At 46.3% G+C, this 16,643-nt stretch overlaps 1 protein-coding gene and 1 long non-coding RNA gene across 5 annotated transcripts in view; one reads left to right on the top strand and one right to left on the bottom strand.

Annotated features, from left to right (window-relative positions):
* PDZD2 (PDZ domain containing 2) overlaps positions 1 to 16,643 on the top strand; it is a 1,567,362-nt gene that overhangs the window by 633,692 nt on the left and 917,027 nt on the right. The window lies entirely within an intron of this gene.
* On the bottom strand, positions 3,614 to 11,237 carry LOC138511413 (uncharacterized). The gene is made up of 2 exons (XR_011280616.1): positions 10,676 to 11,237; positions 3,614 to 5,758 (listed from the first exon to the last, which is right to left on the bottom strand). It is a non-coding gene; the product is annotated as an uncharacterized lncRNA (long non-coding RNA).

Below are 16,643 nucleotides of genomic sequence, written 5' to 3'. Positions count from 1 at the left end.
TCTCCCACTGCTAATACCTCTTGACCTATCTGCACCCTTTTACACCGATGACCATGAGCTACTGGCACTAGGGCTATGTCAACACAGGAGTGTCAGCGGGGGGGCATGGGACTGTTTCAGGCCATTCCTTATGGATGGTGTACCATGTGTCCGGATGGGATCATTGCAATCCTCGTTTCTTCTAGTCTGGTGTGGAGTCCCTCGGGGAGCTGATTGTCTCCATTATTATTAAATAACTACAGGCTTCCACTTCTTAATTGCCCGGATTCTCGGAGTTTGCATTACTTCTCCTGTGATGATGGAGGATTTTGCTCAATTATCCACCGGACCGGGACGCGTCCATTGGTGGATGTGCAAAAGTGGTCTGAAACTTTATTCAACAAACAAGGTAATATTGTTGGGCCCTGGAAATTCGTTTAATGAAGCTGTCCCTTGTCCTCTGACCCTCACCACCCCATGTTGTTAGCTCACCAGTAGACCTATTCCAGCTAAATCAGGAACTTGGGGGGGTAGAGGGGGGCGGCTGTGGGAGGCTGACTTGAATTTTACTGCTCAAATATGGGCAGTGAAACATTAGACTAACTGAAGCGGGATCTCACTTCTCCTCTCCGACCATGTCCACCAAATTGTTGTTGGCGCCCTTGTTAATTCCAGGCTGGACTATGCCAATGCCATCTATGTGGGACTTATGTCTGTTCTGATGCCGCCTTTAGGTGGGTGAAAATGATGCCGTCCATTCTTCATAGGGACTGAGGCGGCCTGAGTCGGTTTCCTCACTCCGATGAGCGTTGCATTGGCTTCCTGTCAATAAATAGAGCATCACGCGGATCATGTTCAGGTTCTGTTGCCTTGTTTATAGATCTCTTAATGGGCTCGCTCAGCTCCAGACTCCTTGCCCCCTATGTTGCTACACATAACCTCCTGGCTGGTCCTCTATTGCAGTTTATCTACTCCCAAAGGCAATGAAGTTTTCCCGGCCGATGAGTCCTCTGTGCATTGGAAAATATCAAATGAAATAAATAATATTCCCTATTCTCCCTTTTTGATATCCTAGTGTAGGTCCCATATATGCGAGACTTACTTGCACCCTCTTCAGTGATGCTAGTGACAGTCATTTTCATGCCTCCTCTGACAAAGTTGCATGTTGGCGCTCACCCTTCCCCGGGCACGGAGTCAGATTTGAGGAACTAAGGGCCGATGGCGGGCACGCTGTTGTTCCCTCCTACTGGTGCTACTTTTTTCCATCACATAGAGTTACCTGCCCGGCCTCATGATAACCGGCAGCAGCACACTCTGAGTTCTCATTGTGAGAACTTGCTTTTGGCAGAGGCATAAGGGATGCATAACATGAATGCAGTGTTTGTAGTTTTATAGTCAATCAATGGACTAGATTTTCAAAATGCACAAGACATATCTATGCTCTTACTACCTTTTCAAATTTAAAAAATCCTTATGATCTGAAGTCTCTTCTCACTTCGCCAATGACAACTGTATTTTCGTTTCTTCAATTTTGTGTTGTGTCTTAAAACCAAGACTTTTCCACCAACATTTCACTGAATTACACAGCTGTTACCTTGACCAGCCCTGAAACGAGGTGAAACGTTGGGCTAAGTAGTGCCGGCATCTGGTCTATCTACACTATGTTTGGTATCATATGGACTGTGAATGAGAGAATAAACAGCATGCATATTGTTTCCATGGAAAGGCAGTCTTGGGGTGTGGTGGTTTTCTGGTTGCAGATTTCAGTCCTCTTTCTTGCTACTCGCCGTAACTATGCGTGGTAAAGAAGACTTGTGCTGAAGTTCATGATCTGATCATCGCGAACCATCCCTCAGCCTCCCTTCATTTTTACCTGATTGCATAGGACACATAACTTCAAATACATGTGAGCTATGGAAAATAACATGTTGGGTGCCGTTATTTAAGATAAAAAATGTGTGTTCTGTATCACGAACGAGGATATTACTGTACTCTTGATAGGCACCGCGCGGTTTCCAGATAACATTTTATGAGTTGATGTTGCCGGCTCCATCATCAATGACTATTCTTAAACAACATGACATTTGCAGTCCAATCTCCCATTTTTCTGTAGCCTAACATTGTGAACAGTGTTTCTATCAACTCCGTTTCCAATTTTGAAAACTTTGCATGAATTTGCAACACGTGTTGTTCTGTGATCACTTTCTGTATTCAACAAGCGTGAAATTGACCCATACTATGGCCATGCTAGGGGCAAGCGAAATTACTGTGCAATTCATCTCCTACCGGTAGTGCTGATTTCGTGTTGTGCCCGAAATTTCGTTTTTGTGTTAGTTTTTGACCTAGTTTTCGAGCAATTGGGGGCTAGCACACTTTGCACCCCCTAATTGGCAGAAATGTACGCATAATCTGCTAAATAAATAATAATTTATGATTGGGAAATTGCTCAAAATTGACAAATATGGTCCTCATATGAAATTAGTAAAACCGATGGATTATTTCCACAATTTGTACATTTCTCATCAAAGCACATTTTTGCCATTTCGCTCACCTGTAACGCCTATGATGAAACATAGGAAAGTGTGCCACTATGTGTGTAATTATTTTTGTATTGTGTTGGCATTTCAACCGGAGAAAGTCACCCGTAGTGTCCCTCAAGCCTGTCATAGTGTGGTGGACTTGTTTCTTGGCTGCGTTTAGAAATATTTGAAAAGCCCAACAATTACCCAAGCATCTTGGTCCTCTGTTTCATCCACCTCTGAAAGATCGAACCCTGATCTGACCCAATCACCATTGGAACCCGTGTCCTCGCTGATCTAGACCCCAGGCGGATTAACCCTCCACCTGGGGTCTGGATCACTTCGATATTGCAGCCCTTTTCTTTCCAGCGTCCATTGAGTGGAAGTGTCAATAGTCGGGTGGACACCAGGCGGAGGAACTGTTTAGGACTCCACACACTATTGCAAAGAGAACAACTAGAACACAGGCTTTTGCATTGAGGATGCCGCATGTTTTGGGAGTGGGAGCTCCAATAGAAGGTGGGCAAGTAAGACATCATGAAAAAGTAATAAGAGACACTGTGTTGCATCAATTCTGATGATAATGCCCATATACTTTATATAACTCAACTACGTAGTTCTGCTGGAATCTAGTGTTTGTTTCCAGAACCTCTGGGAATGTTCCCAACTTTAACACTCATTCATTGCTCCGCTTCCATCATCATTTCCCAACTTGGTCTTTGTATTTTAATTTTATTGTTAATTTATAACGCGCTTAATACCAGCGAGTGGTTTCTATGCACAGGATTAGGATTCAAAACTCTGGATTCGAACCTGTGTTGCGCTGCTTTGTCTCGCTTCCAAGACCAACGCGTTGCCCCATAACTATCCTTCCTCCCCTTTGCTTGCTCTTTGCCTTCGAGGATAGTGTATTTTGCATGTACAAAGTAACATGCTTGTTTACGTGTCTCAAGGGAATGATATGTCCAGTAAATGTTGTGATTGGTTATTGCGTCTTTACTTGTCTTTTGGGGACCATCTGCCTTGTTGGATTTGTTGTGGAGCTGTGGGTGCGATTTCTCGCCGTCCATAACCAGTACAAGAGGGACCCTGCAATAACTCAGACAGAAAAGAGCCAAGTTAACATTACTTTATTAATGCACAAGCATTCGCGAATGGGCAGCAAGTTCAAACGTCTCGCAAAGCAAGTCGTCAAAGTGCCGCGCTTTGCCCTGCACATCGTGGTCCTTTTATACCCATCTGTTTTACATTGTCATACATTGCTGCACATAGATTATGTCCACCACAAGGCGGTTCCTCCCAGTCATGACTTTGCATCAACGGTCAACAGTTCAACATCTGCTATTGTGGTTTCCTGTTATCTGTTATTCGCTCTCTCTCGTGCCCCTCTGTGTATCTCTGTGCACGAGGCTGTGCTTACTCATTCCTTCCCCACCCGTAATCTGCAGATAGTTTTAGCAGGCTCAACATGCTTCGACATACAGTGACCAAACACAATTCTTCTGTTAAAACAAGTTCTTGCCAGGTCAGCAGGTCTCTTTCTAGTTTGCAATTGCTATTCATATATGGCCATTAAACGCCACCGTATAAAAGAGAAGGCCTCTTCTTTTAGCAAAAAGTACATTCTTTTAACGCATATGATGATTAGTACAAACTCCAAGTGTGAGCACAACATTACATATGTATGCGTACCTTCAATCCACCCTTTGCTCACACTTGAGCATCAATCTAAACCTTCCTAGCATAAGCAGATGGCAGGAAAGCAACATCATCACATACTGTATGTACCATAATCTTCTCCAGGCCTCCCATGTCAAAAAATTCCTGTTGTACATGGCTTTTATCCATTGGATTTAGGCGCGTTATGCTGGAAGAACACATGGAAACACAGCACGACACACATACCGGGAAACATTGGATGCAGAGACAAATTCCTACAACTATTGCCGCTAGAACCAGTATAGGCGTAAGAAGTTGCCATCCAATTTCTTTCAGGAGCTTCATCCACCAGCTATCTCCTTGTGATGGTGATAGGGGGAGGAGGTTCTCTTACTATCTGTACCATAGCAGGTGCAAGCCCGATTCCCTCAGTTTTGATTTTATAGCGTATCTTTTCCTTTAGAAGGGTTTTGTTCTCTCCTCTAACATAACAAGCGGTATTTGGTATCATATATTGCTGTGCTGACACTATTCTCATGTAAATTAATGTACACCCCGCATCCTCAGTAACTGGCGATGCGTACACTGGGATGCCTTCACTGCTATGTCGGGGCATGTGGGTGCAGATCCAGCAATCAGTTTTATTCACTACCCCATATGTTGTGTTTATTATCTTCACGTATTCATTTTTGGCATAGTCTTCCGGGTCGTGTTGGTCATAGGCATCTCGATTCCTGCTCTTGACCCAATCTGTTCTCCCTGTTTCATTTGACTCGGGCAACAGGTTCTTTAATTCATATCTAGATGGATGTTCCAGATACCAGAATATTATGGCAAATGCTATTAGTACTACTATCGTGCATACAGAAAACAAAATTTTGCCTCTTGTGGTACAAACTGGTATTTTCCTCTTACCTTCTGTGTTTGAGGAGCATACACTTATCCGTTCAGGGACTAAACCAGCATACACGGGTGTAGACATAGTTCAGTATATGGCTCAGTATACAGCGTATATCAGTTGCAACCTAGCGATATAGCAATATCCCCTATTTAAAGCACCAGTGTCCTTATTACTCTAATAGTGGTAGGTCTCACTGAAAACCTTCATCCGATCTGTCCCACGTCTCGTAGTGCCTGTCCCAGGAGGGGAACGCCGAAGGCCCTTCAGGCTACAAGCCCGTCGTCTTCAGTAAGGCACAATTCTGCTAAAACCAACAAGAGAGTCCAAATGTTCATCTCCCTAATGATCAAAGTTCAAAACAGTGTCCTTACACGTTGCTTGGCACATACACGTCACGGGATCGGAGGCGATGGGCACACCTGTCACTGGCATCTGGCAGTACACTTGCAACCTGCGGTTTGTCGGTTCCCTTTTCTGGAGGAATCAATAGTGGCAGCGTCTTCTTGACGTGATTCACGTGGTACCAGTGCGGTTTGCCATCAACTTTTACCGCAGTTTGTGTTGCGAGGAGAACCTGAAACGGGCCCCTCCATCTGGGTTGCAGTCCGCTGGTGCGATCGAAGGCTTTTATAACAACCCAGTCACCGGGCTGCACGTCGTGACCTTCTCCTATCAGAGGAGATGGAGCTACTGCGTTCACCTGTGCATTAATAGAAATCAGTCTATTAGTTAACCCAATACAGTACTGTTGTAATGCAGGCCATGCTTGCTCAGACAATCTCTTAGGTGATATGGGGGTCCCAATACTTGGTGGACGCCCCATAACAATTTCGAAAGGAGATAAACCATGTGTACGCTTAGGCATAGTACGCATACTCAATAATGCAATAGGCAATGCATCCGGCCATTTCAGTCAAGGGCATCCAGTGTTTCAATATGCATTGTGCTGTGGAGGTGGCACTATTGACCCGCAGGGGATATGCTTCCACCCATCCTGAGAACCCACATTTCATCACCAAACAGTAGGAATGTTTATTTACAGGCTCCAGCTGTATAAAGTCCATATACACCACCTCAAAAGGGCAGGTGGGTAACTTACTGTGGCCCGCCGGGGCCGGTACACCTTTCCCCACATTATATAAAACACATATTTCACATTGTTTTGCCCATTGGCGACAATACATTCCCAATCTTTTGTTGTACCACACAGTACTTAAAACTTCTTCCATAGTTCTTGCGTTAACGTGGGTTGGACCATGAGCCACGCTCACTATCACAGGTAAGTATGCGTCAGGTAGTACCCAGGTGTTCGTTTTGGTATGTGCCCATAGCCCATCTACCGTCTCCTCATATTGATCATCCTTGTGCCAAGATAGTCTTTCTTCAATGGTTGCATCTGCTTGGATTTCCTTTACGCGCTCCTTCGTCCCTTCCATAGTCACATCCCTCCCCACTATGAGCTGTCGGGCTTCCCACCGAGTGTCCCTTGTGGCAGCTAGTTTAGCCATCTGGTCAGCCAAAGAATTTCCCTGCGTGACATAATCCAGTGTTTTTTTATGCGCTGAGCACTTCACTACGGCCACCATTTTGGGCAGCGTAAGGGCTTGCAATAATTCAGCAATCAATCGGGCATGTTTAATAGTATCACCTTGAGAGGTTAAGAAGCCACGCTCTCCCCAGAGTTTACCAAAACTGGAAACCACCCCGTGCGCGTAGGCTGAATCAGTATAAATTGTCACTTTCATGCCGCTGCTTAACACTAATGCTCTCGTTAGCGCAATTAATTCTGCTGCCTGGGCCGATTTTTCACACACTTTCCCACTCTCAATCAACCGTTCCCCTGTAGTTACTGCATACCCTGCTGTTGTCTCCCCATTTGGCAGTTTGAAACAGGAACCATCACAGAATAATATACCCTCATTATCAACCAGCGGGGTGTCTTGCAGGTCTGCTCTACCCTTAGTGTGTTCTTCCATTTGAATCACACAATCATGCCTAATGTCATCAGGTGAGGTGGGCAAAGGAAGCAGTGTCGCTGGATTCAAAGTGTTACACCGTTCAATTTTTACATTACTGGCAAACAGGATCATCTCATACTGTGTGAGTCTAGCTGTAGTCAAATGCTGTGTATGCACTCTATTCAGAAGAACATCTACCGTATGTGGAACTTTTACTGTTACTTCACTCCCTAGGATGATACCTGCACTTTGTTTTAGGGCTGTCGCTGCTGCAGCTACTGCTCTCATGCATGGGGGTAGGCCTCGAGCTACTGAGTCCAGAGTGCTAGAAAAATATGCACATGGTCTCTGTTTACCCCCTTGTTCCTGTGTCAAGACTGACACAGCGCAACCTTCCTGTTCATCAACAAAAAGGCAAAATCTCTTAGTATAATCAGGTGTGCCTGTTTCCAGCTCCCGTGTCTACCAGACATCTCAAGTTTCGGTGGGGGCCGATCCTAATAGAGGCATAAGGCCCCCTTTGGTCTATAGGAACCTGCACCACTCCCGCTATCTCATTCCGGCATCCTCAGGACATATCGCTTGTGTTATCCTGAAAATCATCGTTATAGTATACCCCTTCTCCACATTCTTCACCCTGGCATACACCTTGTACTTGTGTCGTTTGTTGTGGCTGATACAGTAGATTGGGGGGAGGCGGGGCCGGCCAGGGAACATCCCCTCTTGCTTGCCCGTCAAAGGCATTGGGTTGAGGGGGTTTAAACATTCTATTGTCTTGGTTGCCGTACCCACCAGTCCTATTTCCTGGGGCAAATGTTGTCTGTGAAGGGGGCCGTACGCCCCTTCCTCTCCCACCACTCTGGGGACACTGGGATTTCCAGTGTCCGGGTCTCTTGCAGAAGGCACATACATCTTGGGGTAGCCCATCACTCCTCCCATATAGCGCACCTCCTTGCACTGTACCTCTTCCTGTCCCTTGGCCCCCTATCATGTTGCTGCTATAGCCCTGTGACGGGCCGTTATTATTGTAGTTATACCTGCCTTGGGGCCCTTGATGCAACTGTTGCATCAACACTTTGGTTTTTAAATCCTTCTCTTGTCGTGCCTTTTGTTGTCCCTTTACTCTTTCCCCTCTTTCATAATACCTGGCCATTTCGAGGAGATCCCGGGGGTTTCTAGTCATCCATGTACTTTCTGCCCTCCTAATGTTCTCCTGAATTGGCCCGTGGAGCCCCTCTACAAAGTTTGTGGCAAAGTACCGTTGGCCCGTTTCAGACCCTATCTCTAGCCCACTGTGCGCTTTGAATGCTGCTTCATAACGCAGAAAGTACTGTGCTACCTCCTCACTTGCACCCTGTATCACAGCGGACAGTTTCTCCACATTCACATCAAATGGGGGTAACACCTTTTCTAGAGCCCTCAGGACTGCCATGCCATGCCCCCTTAGGGGTTCAGGATATTCCTCATGCAGTTTTCTATTTTTGCTCGCATCCATTACATCTTTCCATTTTATTGTTTCATTGTCTTTGGCACGAAAGGGGGTCCATATTTCTTCTGGGACAATGGCTAACAATATGTTATCTACATCCTCTACGGTAAATAACCCTGGTCTGAATAACTTTCCCACTTCTTTGTAGAATCCTGCCGGGTCTATACGGGGGTCGGGGATGGACTTGGTGATATGCATTAATTCAATTCGGGATAAAGGGACATACACATAGGTGCGCATCATGTTACCAGTGGCTGCCTCTATGGTGGGTTGGCACTCTCTCATTGGCATTAATAGTGACTTTTCTGTATTTGTTTGTTCACTCACAAGGGCCTGCACTGGTGATGAAGCAGAGGACTGGTGACTAAGAGTTTTCTCTTTTATTTTTTTATAATCTTTTAATAGTTTCTCCACCTTAGCCATCCTCCATTCTTCCGCCCCTGAATCATCCACTCTTATATTAGATAGCAGTTTCTTATCCAATTCCGTCCTAATCCTATTCCACTGGGACACATATCTAGGCTCCTTTTCCTCTTCTATATCATCCACCCTAATAAGAAGATATTTAATTACGTTTACTTGTATAGGCCAGCCAAGGCCCTCCATCAGACTCACCAGGGTGGACATGGACTGCGAGTGTATGGATGCTATCATACGATTAGCTACGTTTTGGCCCGCCTGGTCTGCATCTTTGAGTTTAGCTTCTCTTTCCCTCACCTCTCTTTCCCATGCCCTCTTTTCCTTCTCCCATTCAACACTGCCCCTTATGACTTCCTCTATTATGTCTGACATACATCCCCATAACTGAACACTGGACGCAGTCACTGGTAGTAACGCGACAGCGTCCTGATATGCTGAGGGCAGATCCGCAGTACTCTGTCCTCTCAATTTACAGTTACCCTCATGAAAGGTATATAGTTTAGTGGCCACTGTCCTAAATTCCAAAGGTGTCAAACACCCCAATTGGTCCCGTAGGCTGTCATTGAGGGGTGTGCCATACAGCCCGGTCATAAGGATTTGCAAGTCTCCATCTCTATCCTTTTCTACAGTAGTCGTTCTCCTATGGTCTATCAACCTATCTGGGTCTCCATACTTCATTGGGAATTCCACCCTTTCACCCTCACTGTCTGCCGGTGGAGCTGTAGCTCCTGGAAACAATAATTCAGTCGTTGTTTGTTCTGCTTCTAGCCCTATCACATCTTCATATCGAGGCACCGGCACGGCAGGATACATACCCCCACTGTTCTTAATCATCATATGTCTATCCAACTGATCTAGCCTCTCACCCTTCTCTTTTATCTCTAGATCATGTAATTTTTGATTTACCGTTCTCTTCTGCTCCTTTGCTTTTTGTTTATTCTGAGCATTGCGCCTGCGCATTGCTTCTACCCTCCATAGTCGTATAGCCTCAAACTGTGCGGGTCTAACCCGTCTTTTTACTAACTCTATTTCTACTTTGGATATGCGGTCCACATCAAAGGACCCGGTGTCTGGCCATTTATGCTCAATCAAATCTTTTGTGTATTCGGACCATTCTTTTAAGAACAATGTTGAATTCAATCCATGTTTAATCAACATATCAAATGCAGGGGTTCCTTCAAGAGGGGCATAGTGTCTCTTGCCTATACCACTCTTGCTGGAAGCCGCTTGACCCATTTTGTTGGTATACCACAATTGCCTAAAACACTCACCTTTCCCAAATATGCACCTATTGGCTAACAATAATAATACATCCTCCTGGCGTATCTAACATATCATATCATCATTTCAACATTACTTCTTCATAGACGGACTTACCACCGTCCTCTTCACAAACCCTGAATCATTATTTCCTTATTCCATCATGCATCCGTCCATACCACTTATCTTAAGGGTCCCGCCAGAGTGTTCCGGACCCGAAGGGCGACAGCCTGCTGTTCCACCGCCGACGGAGCCGGAAAAACAAGGATGACGCGTTGGTTGCAATCAAAGGTGCGGATTCAGTTGTTGGGGCCCCGTGATCAATTCCTTCTCCGGTTCCGCCGCGGCGTTCCTCACCCAGTGACGGACTGTCGCTCCTTCGCGTCCCACTTCTGACACCAAAATTGTGGGTGCGATTTCTCGCCGTCCATAACCAGTACAAGAGGGACCCTGCAATAACTCAGACAGAAAAGAGCCAAGTTAACATTACTTTATTAATGCACAAGCATTCGCGAATGGGCAGCAAGTTCAAACGTCTCGCAAAGCAAGTCGTCAAAGTGCCGCGCTTTGCCCTGCACATCGTGGTCCTTTTATACCCATCTGTTTTACATTGTCATACATTGCTGCACATAGATTATGTCCACCACAAGGCGGTTCCTCCCAGTCATGACTTTGCATCAACGGTCAACAGTTCAACATCTGCTATTGTGGTTTCCTGTTATCTGTTATTCGCTCTCTCTCGTGCCCCTCTGTGTATCTCTGTGCACGAGGCTGTGCTTACTCATTCCTTCCCCACCCGTAATCTGCAGATAGTTTTAGCAGGCTCAACATGCTTCGACATACAGTGACCAAACACAATTCTTCTGTTAAAACAAGTTCTTGCCAGGTCAGCAGGTCTCTTTCTAGTTTGCAATTGCTATTCATATATGGCCATTAAACGCCACCGTATAAAAGAGAAGGCCTCTTCTTTTAGCAAAAAGTACATTCTTTTAACGCATATGATGATTAGTACAAACTCCAAGTGTGAGCACAACATTACATATGTATGCGTACCTTCAGAGCCTTGTATGGGCATATAGAAGTCTGCTTCACAATTATAGATATTTTATTTCTATCGCACTCGTACACCAGTGTTTCAGAGCGCGACAAGGCAAGGGAGGGGAACAGGGGAGAACAAAAACAGCGATCTTACTAGGCCCAGTGACATTGAGAACGCGCAAGTGCAATAGGAGAGGGGGAGGGGAAAAGTGCATGGGAGGGGGGGAGAAGTGGAAAGTGCGAAGTAGAGGAGAAACAGATAAATAACAATAAATAAATAATAAAGGCAACAAACAGTGATAGTGCAGCCAGCAATTTGCAAGTGCTAGGTTTAAGGCAGCAGACAGGGTAGGTCTGATAAGTTCAGGAAGAAAAAGGGGGGGCTGTATGGGTACAGATACAGAACCCAGTGCAAGGGGTGGCCCGGAGGCAGTGCGGGAGGGTGGCAGGGTGAGGAGGTACCTGGGCCCGGAGGACAGAGGGTGGCCAGGTGCACAGTGCCAAGAGAGAACAGATCAGCAGGGGAGAGGGGGAGCGAAGGCAGAAGAAAAGAGGAAGGTCTTGAGGTGCTTCCGTAACCAAAGATGGTTCTCATCAAGTTTTAGAGTGGCAGGGAGGCTGTTACAGAGGGAGTCCCCAGCCGAAGACGGAGCTCTACCCCCAGCTCGTTTCTTTGAAAAACGACTGACCCTGAGGGAGTTGGAGATAGAGGAGCGAAGAGCTCGAGAGGGGAGGTATTTGCGGAGGGATAGCTGAAGGTATTTTGGACCCAGACCCCAGAAAGCCTTGTGGACAATGATGAGGGTTTTGAATTTAATCCTTGCATCCACTGGGAGCCAATAGAGAGATTTCAGAGCTGGAGAGATACGATCCCAGGGCTTGAGGTCAAGGACAAGTCTTGCAGTCCTGTTCTGGATTAGTTGCAGAGGGCGGATAGTAGAGGCAGGTAGATTTAGAAAAGGGGCTGTTACAATAGTCCAAGCTAGAGAGAACCAGAGCTTGGGATACCATGAGCTTCTGGGGGAAGGAGAGGAAAGGCAGAGTACCTCTGAAGAGGTGCAATAGGATGTTTGACCTTTTAGAGACCTCAGAGATGTGGGCGGAGAAGGAAAGGGTGGTGTCAAAGATGACTCCGAGGTTCTTAGCCTCACAGGTGGGGGTAGGGGGGTAGGAGGAGGGCCAAGAGAATCCGGCCAGAGAGTGAGGGGAAAGGATGGTGAAGCTGTGCCGATGAGGAGGATCTCTGTCCTGCTGGCATTCCGACAAAGATCATTGGTGGCACACAAATCTTGAATGGCAATCGGAGAGGGAGAGGAGGTGGCTGAGGGCTGCCTGAAAATGAGTTGTGTCATCAGCGTAGCACTGGAAATTTGAGCAGAAAGTGGCAATGCAGTGGGCGAGAGTTGCCAGGTATTGGTTGAAAAGTTAGGGCGAGAGGTTAGACCATCGCCCTCGTGCATTGCTTGTGTGACAAGGGGTTGCAATGAAGAGGTCAATGCTCGTGGACCTTGCGGCCATCACTACCAGTGAGCAATCGTGATGTGGGGTTTACAAATGGTAGTCTGCGAGGAAAGCGAAAAGGGGAGGTGATAGAGGAAGAGAAGATGGGGTACCAAATGAAGGACGCATAGGCAAAGGCAGAAACTAGGGGCAATGTTTGGCGAAGTTTGGGGTGTCCCACATTAGGAGGCATCATGTGGTTACGAGAGCTTGCAACATTTGCTGTGAAAATGGATGCATCCATTGAAAAATATAATGAAATATATCTTTTTAGTTCCTGAGGTATGGCAATAAGCGGGCAGCCAAAGCAAACCACAATCCCAGCTTGAGAACATTCCTACCGGTTAGGGGGGCACGCCCAGCAATCTTGGTTTTCTGTAGACTTTAAATCTTCCAGACTAAAATAACAGCACTTTCAGCATGTAAAACCATACAAACCATAAATTATTCTCTGCAGCAGTCCTTAAGTGTTCAAGTCTGGCGTTTCCCTTCGTTACACAATGGGGGGAGTTAATCAGCCTGTACATAAATGTGCAATCGTGCCACGTCTGGCGAAGGTGCACGATGCAGATTGCCCAGCCCCCCACCGCCGGGCAGTGCCTGGTGGCGTTTGTAACTTGGGCCAAGAAGGGGCATCATGTTGCCCCCTACCTTTGGGACCGTGTGGCTGCATGTCATGCTCCTGCTTCCGGTGGCAGAGCTGAACTCTCGACACTACTGTCGGGTCCTCAGACAGGCCTTCCTGGTGGGGTGGATGGGGGGGGGAGAGCATGGTTTTGCACTGGTGGCTGGGGACTTGAAGAGCATTCGCACCCAGCTCCTTACTCCTTAATGCCGAATAGGTGCTTCCCTGGAAAATGTTATCTCAATAATATATTCCCCTTCACCCCACATCTGAATCCCTCCTGGAAACCTGCACTATACATCGAGCAATGCGGGGTGCTGCGTCGATGCTTCATCCCTCCTGGCATGAAATGGGTCCACACCAGACTCTTCAACCATCCACGAAGTGACAATACCCCAGCCTCTCTCCCACCCTCGTCATCCCTCAACTAACTCCCCAATATTAAAATCTTGCAACCTTACACTCCACTCACTCCTGATGTGGAACTCTGCTACTAATCTTCCACTTTTTCAGCATCTACCTGCAGTGGCGGATGAGCCAGTCCCTTGCGCCGAATGGGTTTTCCTGTCACTCCATTGCCCCCTGCCAACAGTCTTTCATTGTTACAATTTCTGTCTCAGGGCAGAGGGGCCTGAGAGGAGTGTGACTAGTACCCAAACTACATAAGAGTTCCAGTTCTACATACACCTCGATTCTGAAGGGATAGTCAGGGCAGGCAGCCAATGGTGAGATGGTTGGATGGACGGACGGCTGGCTGGCAATGGCCTACATCTACCTGAAGAGGATGGTATTCGAAGTCTCTTAGCTGGAATGCTCAAGTCTTCAGGTTGGATAATTGAGCAGAGAGTCGGCTGCTTTGATCCGAGTCCATATCCTAGGTATTGAGAATGGAGCTGCAAGCATCCTGAAGAGGATTGCTCTTTGCTTTGATACCTATCCTAATTCCAGCACTCGTATTCAGAGGTTTGTGTTATCTCCCTTCGTCAATGCCATGCTAACTACGTTTTATCCATTGCTCCAGCTCTCCAAATCCAATATCTTGCGTGGCGGATGCACTATTATTTTTGCAGCAACACAGTAGTCCTGTACCATGCGTTCTGTAAAGGTGGATTTAAGGGATCTATGTGATCACTGTGCTGCCGAAAATGTCTACAAAAAAAATGCTGAATGCAATAACAGTGAGGCGCAGTGATCACACAGATCACCTATTCCCTTATACCCATACTCGCGTACCCCTTTCTTTTCTATTTCCGTTTCGGTGGCACCCTTCTGTGTATACTGCCGACTTCCCTCTATTCCTGCAATGTCAGTTCCTCCCACTTATGTGGTCGGAGATGGCACTGCAGGGTCCTTTTCTTTTTAACTCTCTTTTTTTTAAACTGTCTTGTCCCCCGCTTACCATGTAATGGAAGAGGGGGACACCCCCAACTCCCATTACACTGGACAAGGGTAGCAGGGGGACACCCCCTGATCCCGTTGGACAGTGTAATGGGAGTCGTTTTTTTGGTTGCAGCCGAATGCGCAGTAAAGGCGCATCCGGAATTTTATTGTCCACATTTTGGGCCGATTTAAGTGTCAGAAGTGCGAGTTGTGAGACTCCAAAGCAGCATTGTCCATGCTGAAAATAGTACCACACTGTCAATGTTAAGAGCCGCTTGTTAATCAAAGAAAGTAATATTTCAGGTTCAAGAAACATATTGAGGTACTTCGTGCCACGTCAGCTGTTGAAAATCAATGCATCCTTACCTGGTTGGTTATTTGCAGGTCCTGGTGGCACACCACAATCCACAGTGATCCTGTGGTTGTAACCTCCTGTGGAATGGTATGCAATGCTGTTCTTGGTATGGAAAAGATGTTCCCTGGTGTCTAAATGCTTGCTGTTCAGAGAGCAGGGTTCTAGGCAAATCCACCAAAAGATGATGGTTGTGATCAAAGCTCTGTGGGAGCACCCTCTGCAAGTTGGCGAATACCACCAATGCTAGCATCCCAAGCCAAAATGGCTGTTGTGCTGTGATATCAAAAATACCCAGGAGGGACAGCGTAAGATACCTTTTGGTGCTTTTCTAACTCTCTGTGCCTAACAATTAACATGTGCATCATCTATTCATCCGTTTATCATGTGCTTTATTGTTGGTGTTCTGTTACTTGCTGGTCTTCTGCCTTTAAGTAGTTAGCAGTCCACTCCCTAAATTATTTTCATACTAGACAACTGTATCCTGCACCAGCTTCTTTTTCTGCTAGCTATTCTTCATTGTTGGAGCAGGTAGGTATCACAGTCTGTCGATGGCAGGGGTGCATTTGCGCAGTTGACTTTCCCACCCTTGTCAACGTATTGTTATGTCCACCTTTCTTCGTAGATGTTTGTCCATCGGTCCACACCTCACTGGCTTGGATACTTACAGGAAATCCTTTGCTTCAACACGAGGTGAAGCATGGGTGTTGTTGGCAGGTCGAGCAATAACACACATGATGCAAAATAAATGTATTTCAAACAGATGGTTTTATTAAGTCATGGAACTAGTTGGACCAAACACCTATAGGAACTATGGGAATCTCAACAAATGATAAGGAAGCTCCTAATAACAGTGTCAGGGATGGGTCCACACAACATAGGACATTCCCCCAATGTCCAACGCCTTCAAGGTCATTCCTCCAATGCATAACGTTTAAACTTAATGTTGCAATTCCTTATCCCTCTGAGGACAAATCCTTGGTCTCCAGGCCAACCCCTACACTAAAACACAAGTTTTCCAAGCTTTGGCAGACAGAAGAAATCACATAACCTAAACTGTAATGTCCTGACCTATTCTAGAACATAAAGGAATATATCTTCGGACAACATTTCCAGGTGCGACTCAGTCCAGACCCTCCTTTGGTCTTCTCCCTGCTTTCGATCTCTCCTTCTAGAGGTCTCTGGTTTCTTAGTCTCTTTTTAGTCTTTACTTACACCTCTTTATCTCCCAGTTTCCATTGGCCCTATTCTCAGTGCTCCTTGCTGCACTGTCTGATTTATTCCCAATGCCTGGTAATCCACTTTAGCACAGAAGTCACCCCATGACCTTGGTTTCTCAACATGCATTTGGTTGGATCTCTCCATGCCCTGGTTCTCAACAATTACATGGTTCGGTCTCATCACAGTGCATTCATTTACTTGGGTCTCTCCAGGACCTGGTTTCTCAGTATTCTTTGTTCAGGTCCTTCCTAGACCTCTGGCCGGCAAACCATTATATCATGACCCAAGTGTTTCTCCAGAAAACTAGCTACCTTGTAACAAGTTGGGGTCTAGTAAGCAGAA

The sequence above is a fragment of the Ambystoma mexicanum genome, chromosome 6p (assembly GCF_040938575.1).
Source record: "Ambystoma mexicanum isolate Mex_15411 chromosome 6p, UKY_AmexF1_1, whole genome shotgun sequence".
Classification (NCBI taxonomy): domain Eukaryota; kingdom Metazoa; phylum Chordata; class Amphibia; order Caudata; family Ambystomatidae; genus Ambystoma; species Ambystoma mexicanum.
Note: the sequence above shows the minus strand (reverse complement) of the source record. Positions and strands in the feature narration are given on the sequence as shown.